This window comes from Saccopteryx bilineata, chromosome 4, assembly GCF_036850765.1.
Source record: "Saccopteryx bilineata isolate mSacBil1 chromosome 4, mSacBil1_pri_phased_curated, whole genome shotgun sequence".
NCBI lineage: Eukaryota > Metazoa > Chordata > Mammalia > Chiroptera > Emballonuridae > Saccopteryx > Saccopteryx bilineata.
Genome location: NC_089493.1, coordinates 131588041 through 131603288, shown reverse-complemented (window position 1 = coordinate 131603288; position 15248 = coordinate 131588041). Strand labels below are relative to the sequence as shown.

Genomic DNA, 15248 nt, shown 5'->3' with positions numbered 1-15248 from the left:
TGTACCCCAGCCCCTCACTCCTCCTATTCATCCCCTTTATACACTCTCACCCCAGGCCACTGCTTCTGCCTAAGATGCCCCACATGCCAGCTGCACTCCCATCACACGGCCTTCTGACCATAACTGCAACCCAAGCCTATGGTGTGTCTTCCCTCTGACCTGGGAAAGCGTCAGAACTTCCTCATTCACTACACTCACCATGCAGTGGGGATAGTAGGGTCACCAGGGGGTATTAGCAGCCCCAGGACTCCCATCCTAGTCCAGGGTTTTTCTACCCAGACTTCTAGCTGCCAGGAGTTTCCTTCCTCTCTGTGTCCCTCCAGGCAGTGAAGGATGGGCCCCTGTAGGGGGGTCAGAAAGCCCCAAACCCACTCCCACATCCAGGAAGGCAGTAGAAGGTGGCAGGGACTCAGGAAGCCACCCTGTTCTGAGCCCCTCTGCCCTTGAAAAACCCCAGCTCAGGGTTAGTGTTACACCTCTTCTCAAGCTGAAAAACTGAAGAACGTTTCTAGACCCTCCCTGGCATAGTGGGGCTGCAGGGCTGAGCTTCCCCACCCTCCCCAGGGCAGCATGGGCCTCCTGGCCAAGAGCAACAGCACTTGACAGAGAGAGAGCCCCGGAATGCAGATGTGGGGCGGGAGAAGCTCCACCATGCCGACTCCCCTTTCGGGTATGGCCCTAATCTTCCCAAACTCAAGACTGGACAGGCGTAGAGATTGCCTCTGGAGGTGGTGGCTCTGTATTCTCACCCTGGTTCTGTGTACGGCCAGTGCAGTCTTTCTGATTCTTCATCTGTGAAATGAGGACAAGGCTTTGTTGGTCACCTGACTGTGACCACTGAGACCCCAATGTCCTCGCCACCTCAACGGGATGTCCTGCAAACACCTTACAGGTGCCTCGCCTTCTTCCTGCTCCCCAGTGCTGTGCCTTTGTAAAGGTCTCCACCATTCACCCCACCATGCAGACTCCTCCTCCACTGCTGTCCCCACCTAGCTCAGCACTGTACCCAGTCCCTGGAACATAGCAGGTGCTCAGTAAGCAGGAATCCTCCCTGAGGTTCATCACTCACTAGCAAACCAAAAAGTCCACCCTCCCTGCTCCTCCCAGCCAGTCCCAGAACCACATCCGGAGATTCGAATGAGGCCTTGCTGGGCACAGACAGACAGGCACAGCTCTGCCTGGCCAGTTCCCATGCCTGCATCACCCCTTCCAGTGCTCCAGGAGGAAGGGGCATAGCTCACCCCTCTGACTGTGGCCACCTAAATGCTGTGGGCTCTGTCAGGTGGTCAGGTGAGTCCTTTCGGGGGGGGGGAGTTCCCCTCTGCAGTGGGCCATGCTGAGAGCTTGACCTCAGGAGCAAGGAGCGGGGAGTGACAGGGAAGGGCTGCATCTCACAGACAGGGCTCACGAACTCAGACTTTGGCACCAAACCTCTGTGACTCACCCTACAAGTGCTGGTGGAGTAGGGAGCAGATGATGTCCGTCCCCTGGCATTTGGGGTCCTCGACCCCCACAGCTTGACTCCTGCAACCTTCTCCCCCATGGGTCCCACCTGGAACCCCAGAGTCTCACATCCCTGACAGCAGGCCACAGACAGCCAGTCAGACCTGGACATCTCTGACTCAATGACCTGACCCGAACTTCACCCCGATCCCGTCCCACTTCTGCGGGAAGCATTCCCAGCCGATGGGGCCCCTACTGAAGCAGGACTCTGCGCCTATCACTGTCTCCCCAGGTGGAGGACGGTAGCCCTGGGACGTGGGATGGAGACTTGGTGAGTGAGACGTAGATCACTGCTGGCAACCATGGCCATGTGTGTGGGGAGGGTCGAGCACTGCCCACTCCGTAGCCAGCTGGCACACATCCCCTGCCAGGCCCAGGGGACAGACCTCATGGAGGAAGGGGAGGAGGGAGGAAGAGGAGATGCCTCCTGCCCTCAGGAGCCCCAGTTTTCGAGGCATCAGGGTCCCTGCCTCTGGGAGCTGTGGTCTGATGATGGAGACCTGGCTGTGAGGTCCAGCTCTCCCACTGCTCAATCACTGAACAGGTCGACACCAGGCGCTGCTTGGGCATGGAGGGTGCCGGGGTGACAGGCCCAGCACAGCTCCCTGTGGGGCTCCTGGGAGAAAAGGCCACAGGAACAGAATCCCTTCAATCTCAGCTAATCAGGGCCTCCTAGGTCTAGGCCAGGCACAGGTGAGAAGGAGGACTCCACAAAGGCAGTCTGGGGCCCTAGACCAGACCGGGGGGGGGAGGGGCAACAGGGCTGCTGGAGACAGACCTCCCAGAGAAGAATGTTGCCCTGAGATGCAGCGTGTTGACAGGAGCAAGAAGAGGGGTATGGTGGCAGGGAGCGTCTGGGGACACATGGTATTTAAAACCTCAGGCACCCTGTCCTGCCACCCTGGGGTCCCCTCACACAATGCCCCCAACTCTTGACCAGCAGGCCCATGGAGAGGGAACTGGTCTGTCCCCACAGCTGCCCTGTCCCTGGCTCAGCAGGGAGAGAGCCATACTGCCAGGCTTTGAGGATGCCACTGACATTTCCACACGCTGCCATTCCAGAACCATGGCCCACTTAACCAGCCAGTGGGGACCAATGTGATGCCAGGAGCCCATCAGAAAACTGAAAATGTCAGGATGGCAAAAAAGCCCCACAAAGGGAGAGTATCTCCAGTAAGGGGCAACCTACTGGCCTCTCTCCCCCTCCTGCTGTAGCTCCCAAATACACTGGCACCCTCGAGAGGGCAAGACTTGGGGCATAGCTGGGACAGGGACCAAAACCAGGAAGGGAAGCAGTCATCCCCGCCACCACCGAACATGTACACACAATCTCTGAGCTCCAAGTGCGGGGACAGGTGTAGGAAGGGGAGCCAGACCCACTCAGGGCCCCAGAGGGGTAGTGGGTAGCCATTCTTCACATCTCCTGAGTGTCATTTGGTCCAGCATAGTACAGAGGAGAGAGAAAGAAGTCCCCCACGGCCAGATGCTCCTGGGGAAGGCAGCAGCACTCAGTCCTGGGGTGCGCCCAAGGCCAGGCACCCCACACCAGTGGCCACAGCTCACGTTCGCCCTGACCCCTGACATGTAGAAACAATCCTGACTGTTCTGCAGGGGAGAAAACTTAGCTCAGAAAGGTCATGTGACCTGCCCAAGGTCACACAACCAGGAAAGAGGAGCTTAATTTCAGGTCAACTTCCAGGCAGCTGGGGTTTCAGCCACATACAGAGGAAACTTCTTGAAAGGCTGAAGGGAAACTTTGACCCCAGGAAGCTGGGCTAGGGTCCCTTCTGAGGTGGCTCCTGGGAAGAAGCACAGGGCAAGTGACTGAGGGCAGGGCCTGAACCTAATGACCTCCAGGGCTCCATCAGCTGTGATGTTCTGGGACCACTGGGCAGGCTCCACCAGCCTCCAGGACAGGGGTGGACTGGGCAGTCCCTGAGAATGGCCAGGGGAGGTTCTGGCCCTCCAAGCAGGGGCACCCGCGTGAGATTGCCGCCTCAGCCCTGCAGGCATTTGGCTGCTGTGGTCTCTCTGGGGAAGGTCTGGCCTCCAGAGACGAGAGTGCCCATACCTCAAAAGGAAAGGGGCCAGAGAAGATTATATAGGGGAAAAGAGGAGCTCGACCCAACTGGCCAGAGCTGCCCGTGGAGAACCCCATCCGCAGCTTTGAGCATGCTAGGTACCAGCTCGCCCAGAACCTTCTCTTTGAGTGAGGTAATTACAGTTCTTGCAGGGTAATGAGATGGTTTTTAAAGGCCCTTGAAACAAAATTTCCCATAATGAGGTGAAGGGTTTTATAGTGCTCTACATCAAGACAGCAGGTAATTGGTGGGGCCTCAGATGACTCCCAGAGTGGAGAGAGGGGAGTTCCGTGTCCAATGCAAGAAGAGCAGAAGGAGGGATGGCAACCCTCAGGAGGGAGGAGAATCATGTTGCCAGAAAGCCTTCTGCACCCAGCAGGCACTCCTGAACAGGAGGTGGGGAGCTGGAGGTGGACGGAGCCAGGGCTGGGCAGGAGGATCCACAGGGGCTAAGTTACAGGGTCAAAGTCTAGTCCTGGGAGGGGAAAAATGAATGCGCTGCTTTGAAGTATGTCCCCAAAGTTCATGTCCACCTGGAGCCTCAGAATGTGACTTGATTTGGGAACAGGGTGATTAGTAACTGCAGGTACAATGAATTAGGATGGGTTTAATCTGGACACAGACATACAAACATGGAAGAGGCCCTGTGAGGACAAAGGTAGGGACTGGAGTGATGTGCACAAGGCGAGGAATGCCAAAGACTCCTGGAACCCCCAGAGGAAGCAGCTGGCAGAGGAAGCAGTTCCTCCCCGAGACCCACCGGAGAGGACAGCCCGCCAAGAAGTTGATTTCAAACTTCTAGCCTCTGGAATCATAATAAGACATATTTCTGTTGTCTCATTCTGCTAGGTACATGGTAATGTGTCACGGCAGGCCTGGGATGTTAATATACTGCTCACAAAATTTAAGGGATATTTTATCACTTCATATTCATTTTGAAATATCCCCTAACTTTTGTGAACAGTATACAATGCCTGTTCTAACAACTGCAACTATCCAGCAATAAAATAAAAAGAAAAAAATGGCAGTGTCATGAGGTGGTGAGCACCCTATCTATGGAGGTGTGCAAGCAAAGCTGGGACTCTGATTGGCTGCCGATGCAGGTGCACATTTAGTCCCCCACTGGACCTCAACGTATGCAGGCCAGAGAGCTGGACAGGACAGAGTCATCATCTGGCACAAGTCAGCAGTGCCAGCAGCCAGCCTGGAACCCTGGAGTACCAGCCCGCAGTCTGGGGCCCTTTCGGGCTCACTGCCCTGGGTCTTCCTGCTGTGTCTTCCCTGTCTCCAGGCTCACCCGTAGTTCAAGGTCTTCAAAGTCAGAGAAACCTCCACAGTTCGTAGACCCAGCTGTTCTGACTGAAAATGACATCACTGTCTAAAGCCACAGCCAACTCTCACCTAAAGCTTCTCCGCAGCACCAGCGGACCCTGAGGTTTGTGTCCTGGGGCCATCACTGGCCTCTTGGACAGCCTTCAGCTAAAAGATGAGCGCTCGTGTGTGCAAAGCCCTTAGCACAATGGAAAGTGGGGGTGAACACCAGGGTACGGCAGAACCCCTCATCTCCTCGGGAACCCAGAGTCCATGCAGATCAGACCACCGGCAAGACCCCATGGGGTGTCCCCAGACTGTTACCTCTGGCCAGGCATCCTGGGCCCTCTCCTGGTGCCCCTCAGGACCAGCTTGACCTGGAAAAACAAGAAGGGATGAGAGCATGTGGCTCCTCTGCCTCTTGCAGCCCCTTCCAAGCCTCTTGGCCCTGAAGGTTGTTCCTCATCCCCACCCGAGCCTGGCACTCGACACTGCCCATCTGCCCTGGCAACTGGAGAGCTGCACCAAGGCCATAGCCCCAGCCGCCCGACCTTAAACGCTCATTAACTGGTACAGAGCAGCCCAGGAGTGGGCTTTGAAGTCGCCTGGTGTGACTCATTCGGCAGGAACAATGGGCCCCAGCCCAGGGAAAGGCGCTGCTCCAAACTAGGTGCCACTCTGAATACAGAGGCACCATATTAACAAGGTTTACAGCGCTCAGCTTCATGGCCTGGTAGGCTGCCTCCATCCTCTGATCTCAACCTGATGCCAAAACATTGTTCTCTAAATCCAAGGTTCTGCCGAAACCACTTTGTGACAGGTGCACCCTGGGTTTCTGCTGAGCGTCCCTGCCCGGGGAGCTGGAGCCTTCACCATCACTCTGCTGCTGGGAGGCAGTGCAGGGCAGCTGGGGAGGTCCCATTTTGCTGATCTGGCTAGCTCAAGCAGCTTGAGCCACCTGTGACCGGGCACTCACACCCAGCAGCCAATACTGTTTCCTGACCCCAGCCAACAGGCCTCTTCACCTCCGTAATGAGTGGCTTGGGCATGCTGGGCCACAGAGAATCCACTGGCCAGTTTCCCACTGTTCACAGGCCTCAGGGGCACCTGGATCACCTGTCCCCGAGAAGACTGACATCTCAGAAGCCGGCCTGCATACCTGGCCTTCCCACCTCTGTGGCTCTGTGGATAGCACCCCTAACCCTACTTGGGGACTCTGCTCATACAGCTTCCCTCCTCCCTTCTTCTGGAAAGCCCCTTTGATAAACTCATACCCCTTCTATACCCATCTCCGCTGACTCCTCCTTCACCACCAATCCCTGGACCTTCCTTTCCTCCTCAGAAATCCACCAGCCCCAAAGCCCTGCCAACTCGAGCAACTGCTGCTTGACCTATATTTCAGTTGATGTTACCACCTTTGCTCATTATCTCGTCCTGCCTTCCCCGTGAGGCTGTGGTTCAGAGGTCCCCAAACTTTTTACACAGGGGGCCAGTTTGCTGTCCCTCAGACCATTGGAGGGCCGCCACACTGACCACCAGTGAAAGAGGAGCCCCTTCCGGAAGTGCAGTGGGGGCCGGATAAATGGCCTCAGGGGGCCGCATGAGGCCCATGGGGCCATAGTTTGGGAATGCCTGCTGTGGTTACATGGACAGGAACAGGGTCTGTGTCACCTCTGTGTTCCCCATAGTGGAGACCATCTGTCACGATTCTGACCTCCCTTGGTACTCTGGGAGTCACCAGGAGAGATAGTGCCACATCCTCCTGGCTACCTCCCCTCGTCCACATGAGGCATGTGTCTCCCTCTGCACCTCGGCCCTTATCCTCCTCCAGGTGACACCACCATGATAGGGATGACCAGCACTGGGGCTCTCCATTTCCTGACCTCCTGCCTCCAGTGACCTTTGGCTTCCAAACCCTCTAGCCTCTACCCCAGGGACAGCCTGGACCCCTCTCCACCACAGCTGTGGTCAGGCCTCCCCGCCCAGCCCAGCCCTGCCTGCCGGTGCCTCTCTTCAGCCCTCCTCCCACAACTCTTTCATCGAATAAAGAACTTGCACATCTCCCTCTCTCCATCATTGTTCTCCCTTTTCCTGCTTGGGCTCCACAGTCCACCAGTGTAATTAACCCCTCCAGTGCCCAGACCCCTCACCCCTGGCAATCTGCTCACAAAACCCCAACCTGGATGAATCCAGCCAGCACCCTTGGGCACCCATGGCTGGGAAGTCGAATGCGGCTGGAGCGAATGGACCTGCCAGGAAAGCTGTGCCTTCCATGCACCAAGGCACGGGCAGGGGGTCGGGGTGGGGGGCCCTGGTCAGCTCACCCTCCTACTCTCCCGAAAGGGCAGCATGTCCTCTTGTCTGCTCTCCTCATGTCCCATCTCTGAGCTGTTGTGCTCAACAGAAACCTCTCTCAACTCTCAGTGAGGAAGGCCAACCCTGTCACCAGCCCCCAGCCTCAGCATCCCAGAAGCCCACCTGCTCTGCCACGTCCCCTCTTCCTCCCTGAGAAGGGGCCATGCTGCATGCCAAAGGGTAGGTGTGCCACCCGGACTCGGAACCCATCTCCTCTGTCCAGCAGTCAGCTCCCCCCATGCTGCCTTTCGGCATCACCCATCTTGCCCCTCCGCTGGCTCCCATAGCCTTCCTGCTAGCACACAATCCCATCCTGGGCTTTAAAAATCCCCTCCCATCACTTTGCTGCATTAAAAAGGTCTCCATCTCAGAAGTTTCTATCCTATATGATTCCACTTATATAACACTCACTAGAGATACAGAATAAGGAGGTGGCAGCCAGGGGCCAGCGCGGGAGGGAGGGGAGGAGCTAGTGGCACAGGGACCCTTGTTGTGATGGAACAGCTGATTGTGGTGGCAGTTACACAAAGATGCACACGTGACATAATTACACAGAACAGCATGCACACGCACGTGCACACATATGCACATTAATGTACAACTGAAAATTGGAGTGAAGTCTGTGGGTTGTGTCAGTGTAGACTGGGACCTGGCCTGATTCTGTCCTAGAATCACACAAGACATCTCCGCTGAGGACAGCTGGGGAGGACCCCGGACAAGACTGCACATCCCTGATGGGTTTCCTGTGACTCCCCCACTCCCGCCAGCCACCACTCTGTCTCTCTTCTCTATACAAAATTTCCAGGAAAAGCCAAAGACACCTTTCTCCATTTCCTCCCCTCAGCCCAATTCAAACTAGATTCCATCCACCCTTCCTCACACCTTCTCTCCTCCAAGTCCCAATGGCCTCCATGCTGTCAAACCCAATGGTGGTGTCTGTGCACCCCTCCCCACCTCGCGGCAGTGACCATGGTCGCTTTGCCTTCCTTTCGGAACCCGTGCTCTGCTTCTGCAGTGCCAACCATCCTGGCTTTCCCTGCCATCCTTGTCGGCCTGGTGTGCTGACCTTCTCCCCGTCAGCCCTCCACATCTGTGAGCCCAGGGTCTGCACCACCCACGTCTCTTCCTGGGCCTCCCACGCCAGGTCCACAAACACCACCTACAGCCACGGCTCCTGCACCTCTGTCCCCTGCACAGCCCTCAACCAGAGCTCCAGGGTTGGAAACCCAACGTACAGGGACAGCTCTGCTCCAGGAGGCAGTTGAGAACCAACTCTTGTCTGCGTCCAATCCTCACCCCTCACGGTCCTCCTGCCTCCGTCAGGAAATGAGAGGCCTTCCTTGCCCCCTTCATGTCACACACCCCATTCTGCCTCTGTCATGGGTCTGTGGTCATCTGCCTCCATCCCTTCTGCCTCACCTGTTTCCCTGCTTACCCCCTCCTGCACCGTCCAGAGAGACTTATTAAAAACATAGAGCAGATCACACCCCCTCCCCATTTAACTACCAGTAGATGCTCACTGACCCTTGGAAAACATTTCAGCCACCCCACAATCCCCAGAGTCCCATGCAAATGTCCTCCCACAAGGCTTCCTCTTGTTACATAGCCTCCTCTATCCCACAGGTGTGTCCTCACCTGAGAGGTACACCCATTCTTCCCATTACTGCACCATTAACAACTTCAGATCCCCTCTTTGCCTTTATTGTGTTAGTGTCTTGCCTTACCAACCGGCCAGCACCTGGTGCATAATGGGTGCTCAGTCACACTTGCCAAGTGAATGGACAAGCCTTCCCCCTGGCAGTGTCCTCCCTGCCACCTGGTGAGGCTGGCTCACCTCTGCATGGGGAGGGGCACAGTCTCCAAACCCATACTCTTCACTCACCCTCAAACACCACCTACAGTAACTATGACTTGATAGCAGAATCATTGCCCCGTGTCTCACAGGGAGCTGCTGGCGGCCATAGAAGTTTGCTGTTTTATGGCCCAAAGAAGATAGGAGCGTAATGCAATAGAAGTATAACCCAGGAGAGTCATCTGCTTAAACACTCTGGAAACCAAATTCTTGGGGCTGCACGCTATTCCAGATTGGCCCAGGTTCCAGTCCATGACCTGGCCAAGAGAACCCTGCACCCCAGAGCTGGGCTCCGGAGTTCGGTCCCACCTGAATGTGGCATGCTACACCTGTGTCCAGCACACTGCAAGTGCCCAGTGAGGGGCACTTCTCATTCCCTTCCTGCATCAGTGGAGCACTGAAAGAAAATAGTGCAGTTCACTCAGGGTGGGCCTGACAAGAAGCCAGCAGGCCACATGGACAGGGTGTGGTGAGGGGCTGTGGGTAGATCGGGGGTGAGTGTGGCCACCAGATTTGGGCCTACCCTGAATAGCCCCGTTAGAATAAGTGGATTCATACAATGCCATGAACTGTCCCAAAAGGCTGTCTGCGCCATCCCCAAGGGCATGTAGGCAGAGCAGGGCATTGTAGATGAGGACTAGCATGGGCTGCCCCTCCTCGGGTTTGCAGTGCTGGGACTGAAGCCATGGGAGGACTACAGCTTCAGGGTAAACTATGCACAAGTTCCAATCCCTGCTCTGCCCCTGACAGCATGGATGACCCCAGCAGGTCATATGTCAGTGTCCAGATGCAGGTTCCTCATTTCCACAGACAGGTAACACACACAAGATGTCCGCATGCAGTGGGGGCTACTGACCATGAGCCTCCCTGCTTCCCTCTGAATCAATGTAGAAGACACTTCCATCCAGGCCTTGGCATGATCCAAATATCCCTCCTGCCCTTCCCCAACAGGTTCCCAGGTCCACCCTCCTCTCTGCCTATCTGAAGCCTAGTACTGGTAACACCTCCTCCAGGAAGCCTCCTCTGGCTACTCTGGTGGACACTGGGCTCCTCCTCACTTGCAAGTTGTGGAGCACACCAGGTGCATCTCTGGTATCTCTTGGCCAGTGAGTTGGAGCAGGGGATGATGCTGTGTATGAGTGTGTGTCTTATAACAATGACGGCAAACATTTGAACTGCGTTCATGTATACTAGGCACCATATAGACAGCTGGTGCTGTCTGCTGAGGTGGGGGTGTCCCTGCCAGAGGCAGTGCCCAGCACCCCCTCCATTAGCACTCTGCATTGTAGCAGTCGGAATTGCCCTGTCTTGGAAAATGTGATTCCCTCTTGGCAAAGGGTCATAACCTGTTTAGTCTGCACAACAAAGTTAGTGAGGCACTATTCTCATCTCTATTTCACAGATGGGGGAACTGAGGCCCAGAAAGGTTAAATGATTCACCCGAGGTCACAAAGCAGCAAAAGGCAATGCCAGATGTGCACCAAGCAGCATGGTCCCAGAGTCTGCGCTCCTGACCTTGACCTGTGCCACCCAGCCTCTCAACACAGATGTGGTTCCCACTGTGAGACCTTCCACAAGTCCTGCAGAAGGCCAGGGGCCAGCCTAACTGAGCAGCAGTGGTACTCCACGACCTTGGGGGCCAAGACACACATGCATTAGCTAACATGTGCACACATAGGAAGGAAGAGACATCAAGCTATTCCCACCAGTCCCACAGACTGAAAACTTCTCATCTCCCCTCCACTCCCACCCCATCCCGCCTTCTGAGTGACCATGGGCAGGCACGAACTAGGGAAGCCTCAGGCCCTGCCCATCTCTGCTGTCAAGTCTGTCCTAGATGTAAAAATCAAATTCTGGTCTGCCCATGCACATTTAGCAACCTGGAGGCTCAGAGAGGAGCAAGTCAGGGCAAAACTGGCCTAGTGCCCAGGCCTAAGAAGTTCCCAACAACTGTGGGTCCCCTCCACAGCCCCCAATTCCAGACATCTCCTCTGGTCTGACCTGCTTTGAGCAGGACAGAAGTAAACAGAGCCAAAGAGAAAACAAGAAGAGAAAGAGGGGAAGCAGGTACATCGGAGAGAGTCCCAGGGGAAAAAAGGACAAAAGCAGCCAGGGAACATGAGCAGAGAGCCGTGGGGCCCAGCTTAACCACCAGCACCCCACCACCCTCCCTCAGGGCTGGACTCAAGCCCTGCATGGGAGGAAGGCAGTGAGGCAGGGGTTAACTCCCTGCTGTGAAGCAGAAAATGAGGTTCCAGTTATTAGTTGATTTATTGCACTGTCCTCAACCTGCGTGCAGGTTTTGAGAGGAAATGTTCCTCTCAAAAACATTACGCGTCTTCAAAGAGCAGAGGCATTAAAAATTGAAGTTGTAAATACAGTGGAGGTGAGAAGGGAAGCTCCCTCAGTGAGCCCGGCTGCGGTGGGGTGGCGGCCCGGGTCCCAGTGGGCTGTGCAGGAGCTGGTGCTGTCTGCTGAGGTGGGGGTGTCCCTGCCAGAGGCAGTGCCCAGCACCCCCTCCATTAGCACTCTGCATTGTAGCAGTCGGAATTGCCCTGTCTTGGAAAATGCGATTCCCTCTTGGCAAAGGGTCATCAGCGCAGCCCAAGAGCTTGGCAGATAACAAGGGGGATGGGGGTGGAAGGGGAGGCAGATGGAGGCTTAGTTTACTTTCACCTTGGCAACTGTGCTGGTGGAAGAGGAAGAGACAGGCCAGCTCCTTCTGGGCGGGCCCCAGTGGCTGCTCCCCGGGAGAGTCCCAGCAGACAGGCCCCAGTCCCAGGCCATCCTCAGCAAGGCGCAGACCCTTCCGCACATCTCAAACTGCGATTCAGTTCTGCAGTGTGGGAAAGGGCTCACTACCAGCTGGCCTCGTGGGGGAGTGAACAAGGGAGTCCCTGCCTTGTCCTTGGCACTTCTGGGCAGTGGAGTCATGGGGCAGGTCACACAGCTCAGGCTCTCTCCAGACTGCTGGAAGTGGGGTCCGAGGCCTGCCTGTCAGGATACTCGCTGGTCCCAAGATAGACAGTGTCATCCCTCCTGAGGGGGCAGGTTCCCAGTATGGGCCAGAGCTCACACCTCTGACTCATCATACCACCTTGAGAGCCACGCTGTTCCAGGGCCTAAGGTGGGGCCTTGCCAGGTCCCTCATAGCACACATGGACCTATGTGAGAAAACACATGTGTGAACATGCAGGGGCAGAACTACTAGGATGCAGTTCCCCAGACACACGTGGTAAACGGCCTTATGTACACACACCCATGGATGTGTGTACACTGGGGCACTCACACATGCATGTACACACATGTAACCATATGCCTGCATATACCCATGTGTGTGCACAGGCATGCATCGACATGTGTACACATGCACAGGTACAACCCACGTGCACACATGGACATAGATGTATGCCTGACAACACAAGTGTGTGCCTGTCCACACACGTACATGTGTGAGTGCCCAGACCCATGTGCACAGGCAAGCCTCTGGAGTCCAGTATCAGGCCCCAAAGTTGTGGCCAGAAGCTAGTGTGCAGGGGCCCCACGAGAGGTTCAGTGGTCTAGAGAGTATCTAGGAGTTCTTCCTCTGGTCATGGGGACCCTTCAGGCTTAGTACCCTGGCCTTGGCTACCCTCATAACCCCCTGGGGTTATGGGGCCTGGGCTCTGTCCTTTCCCCAGACAATGGCTCCAGGCTGTATGACCTTGAACAAGCTCCTGCCCCTTGTGGTCCATGTGCTCTGTGGGCTACAGGGGCCTCCCTGACCGCAACAGCCTCCTCTTCAGCCAGGCGGCATGTACAAAACGAATCTCTCAGCTTATTTCCTCTTTTGGGGCAGCAAGAGGGGCCGGGGCTGGGCTGGAATTGGAGGGGAGCTGTGGCACCTCCTCTAACCCTGTCCTCACCACCTGCTCAGGAGTGTCAGTCTCAGCTTTACCCCTGTGGGCCATGACCATGCAGGCTGAGCAGCTCCCAGGACAGGAATACCCTGGGCAAATGAGTGAGGAAGTCTGCAAAGCCTCCCTCCCACACCTGGGACACGTCCATCTGCACTCTGTCCTCTCAGAAAACCAGCATGGTGGTCAGCTGAGATGTCCGCCTTTCTTTGGGACCTAAATACCCTCCTCAATATGAGTCCATACCCCCAACCCTCACAGGCCTTAGCTGACCAGAGTCACAGGGTCCCAGAATCCCTCATCCTTTCTGAGACCAGGTGTGACACCACCAGGTCAGGCGGTCAAGGACATGGGGAGGGGAGGAGGCTCAGTAAGAGCAGCCACATCTCTGTCTACCCAGGGCTCCTGACGGGAGGTGGGTCTAGGCTTCAGACTTTTCAAGATACACCAGAAAGCCTGATGCAGTATTGATGGGAAGCCTCAATGTTTCCAGTATCTGTGGACTGAGACTATTATCACCTTCTGTGGCTGGAATATACACACTCTCTCACACACATACACATGTACCCACACATTCAGGCTTACACACACACCCATACACTCAGGCTTACACACACACATTCTCACATACCCGCTTGCACACACAAATGCACAATACACTCATCATACACATAAAAACATAATCACATACACACTCTCACACACACATATACGCATATACATACTCACTCTCACCATACAGACCTTCACACACACAATTACACACACAAACACCTCCATAGAGCAGAATGGGCCTCTGAGCCCCTGTCCAGGTCTTTGGCTCACCAGACGGGGACTCACAGCCAAGACCAGGAGGCTGTGGCGGTAACTGAGGGTCCTGGGTAGAGGGGCAGGACCCATTCATTCTCACTCTGCCCAGTGCAGCTTCCCTGAGGGGGAGACAGAAAACCCCTTCCTGCCTGCCATTGCCCCCCACTGGTTTCTCTTCCCTCCCTCTCTCATCCTTGCACATCAACTACCACCTCCACTTTATTAAGGACCCCTCTTAACTTCCAGCTACCTCTTCTACCCCTGTCCCACCAAGGCCAGGGGTGAGAAGACGTCCCCAGGTTGCCTTTCACTCTAGACCCACTCTGGCCCAAGCACCTCTTTCTCCCACATGTAATGCCCTTAATTGAGAACTCATTAATTACTCCATGCTCTCCAGGGGATGCAAACAGCAATTAGAGAAAGAAGTGGCTTTCTCATTCTCTTGAAGGCTCCACAGCAGTGCCAGTCCCAGTCCTGCACCCGATGGCCTATCCAGCGCTGGCCAGTGCACTCGCCCACCCCCTCGCTGTATCCATCCATCTCCAAGCCACCCGGCAGCAGGTCGCCTCTCGAAATCCACGTAAGGACGCATAAACCACCAAGCAAGAACGTCCTCACTCTCACGGCAGAAGGTTAGAGTGTTTAAAGAGAGCAGTGGAACTGTTTTTATTCATCAGAGCTGCTATAAAGAATGCATTTTAATTAACATAATTATCCCAATTGAGAAAAGCAGTCCTTACCCCATAGATACTTTTCAGACTAAAGATGCAAGCTGTCAGCATCAGTCACAATTAAGTAAAGCAAACCTGTTTTTTCCCCTCTCAGGGCACTGGCTCCTCCCGGAATGAGCGAGCTTTGGGAGCCTAGGAGTATGACACGGAGGCAGATGTCACACCCTCATTGCTCACATGCTCATAGCTCAGCTGCCTACCACTTGAGCTACATGTCAGAGAAGGAACATCCTGGGCCAGTGGGCTCTCCCACGCCTGGCTTCCCGGCCTTCCAGAGAAGGAAGGACATTCACCTCACCCCCTCAGCCCTCTACCTCCTGCAGAATGATGTGTCTCAGAGCACTGCCCCTCCTGGACACTAGTAGGGACATTCCTGGGTCAGCAGGCTTAAAGGGGATGATGGTTGGCACCTGGTACAGGCCACCAGTGCCTGCCATCTGGATGCTCACCTTCAACCCTAACTACTACCACACTCTACTCCTGGCTCCAACTTCAGGCCGTTTTCCCACATAACAGCCAGAAGTCTGTCCACACCACAAACTTAAGTGTATGACCCTCCCTGTCCCAGCTTAAAGCCCTCATGGCCTGCAGGGAGGCCTGGCCCAGCCCCTTCTGCCTCCCACTAAACCTCTCTAAGGGTGCAGCACTCCAGCCAGCTGGCTTCTCCTTGTTTCCTGAGCTCTGCCACAGGGCCTTTGCACATGCTAGC

At 55.5% G+C, this 15248-nt stretch overlaps 1 protein-coding gene across 10 annotated transcripts in view; it reads right to left on the bottom strand.

Moving 5' to 3' along the window:
* The window catches only part of LINGO1 (leucine rich repeat and Ig domain containing 1), a 231060-nt gene that overhangs the window by 107310 nt on the left and 108502 nt on the right, over positions 1–15248 (bottom strand). For 7 of the 10 annotated variants that reach the window (XM_066278278.1, XM_066278281.1, XM_066278283.1 and 4 more), the window contains one exon: positions 5220–5272. The exons of the other annotated variants lie outside the window; for them this stretch is intronic. The gene's annotated coding sequence lies outside the window, so the exon portion shown is untranslated. The remainder of the gene's footprint in view (positions 1–5219; positions 5273–15248) is intronic. 10 annotated transcript variants of the gene reach the window in all.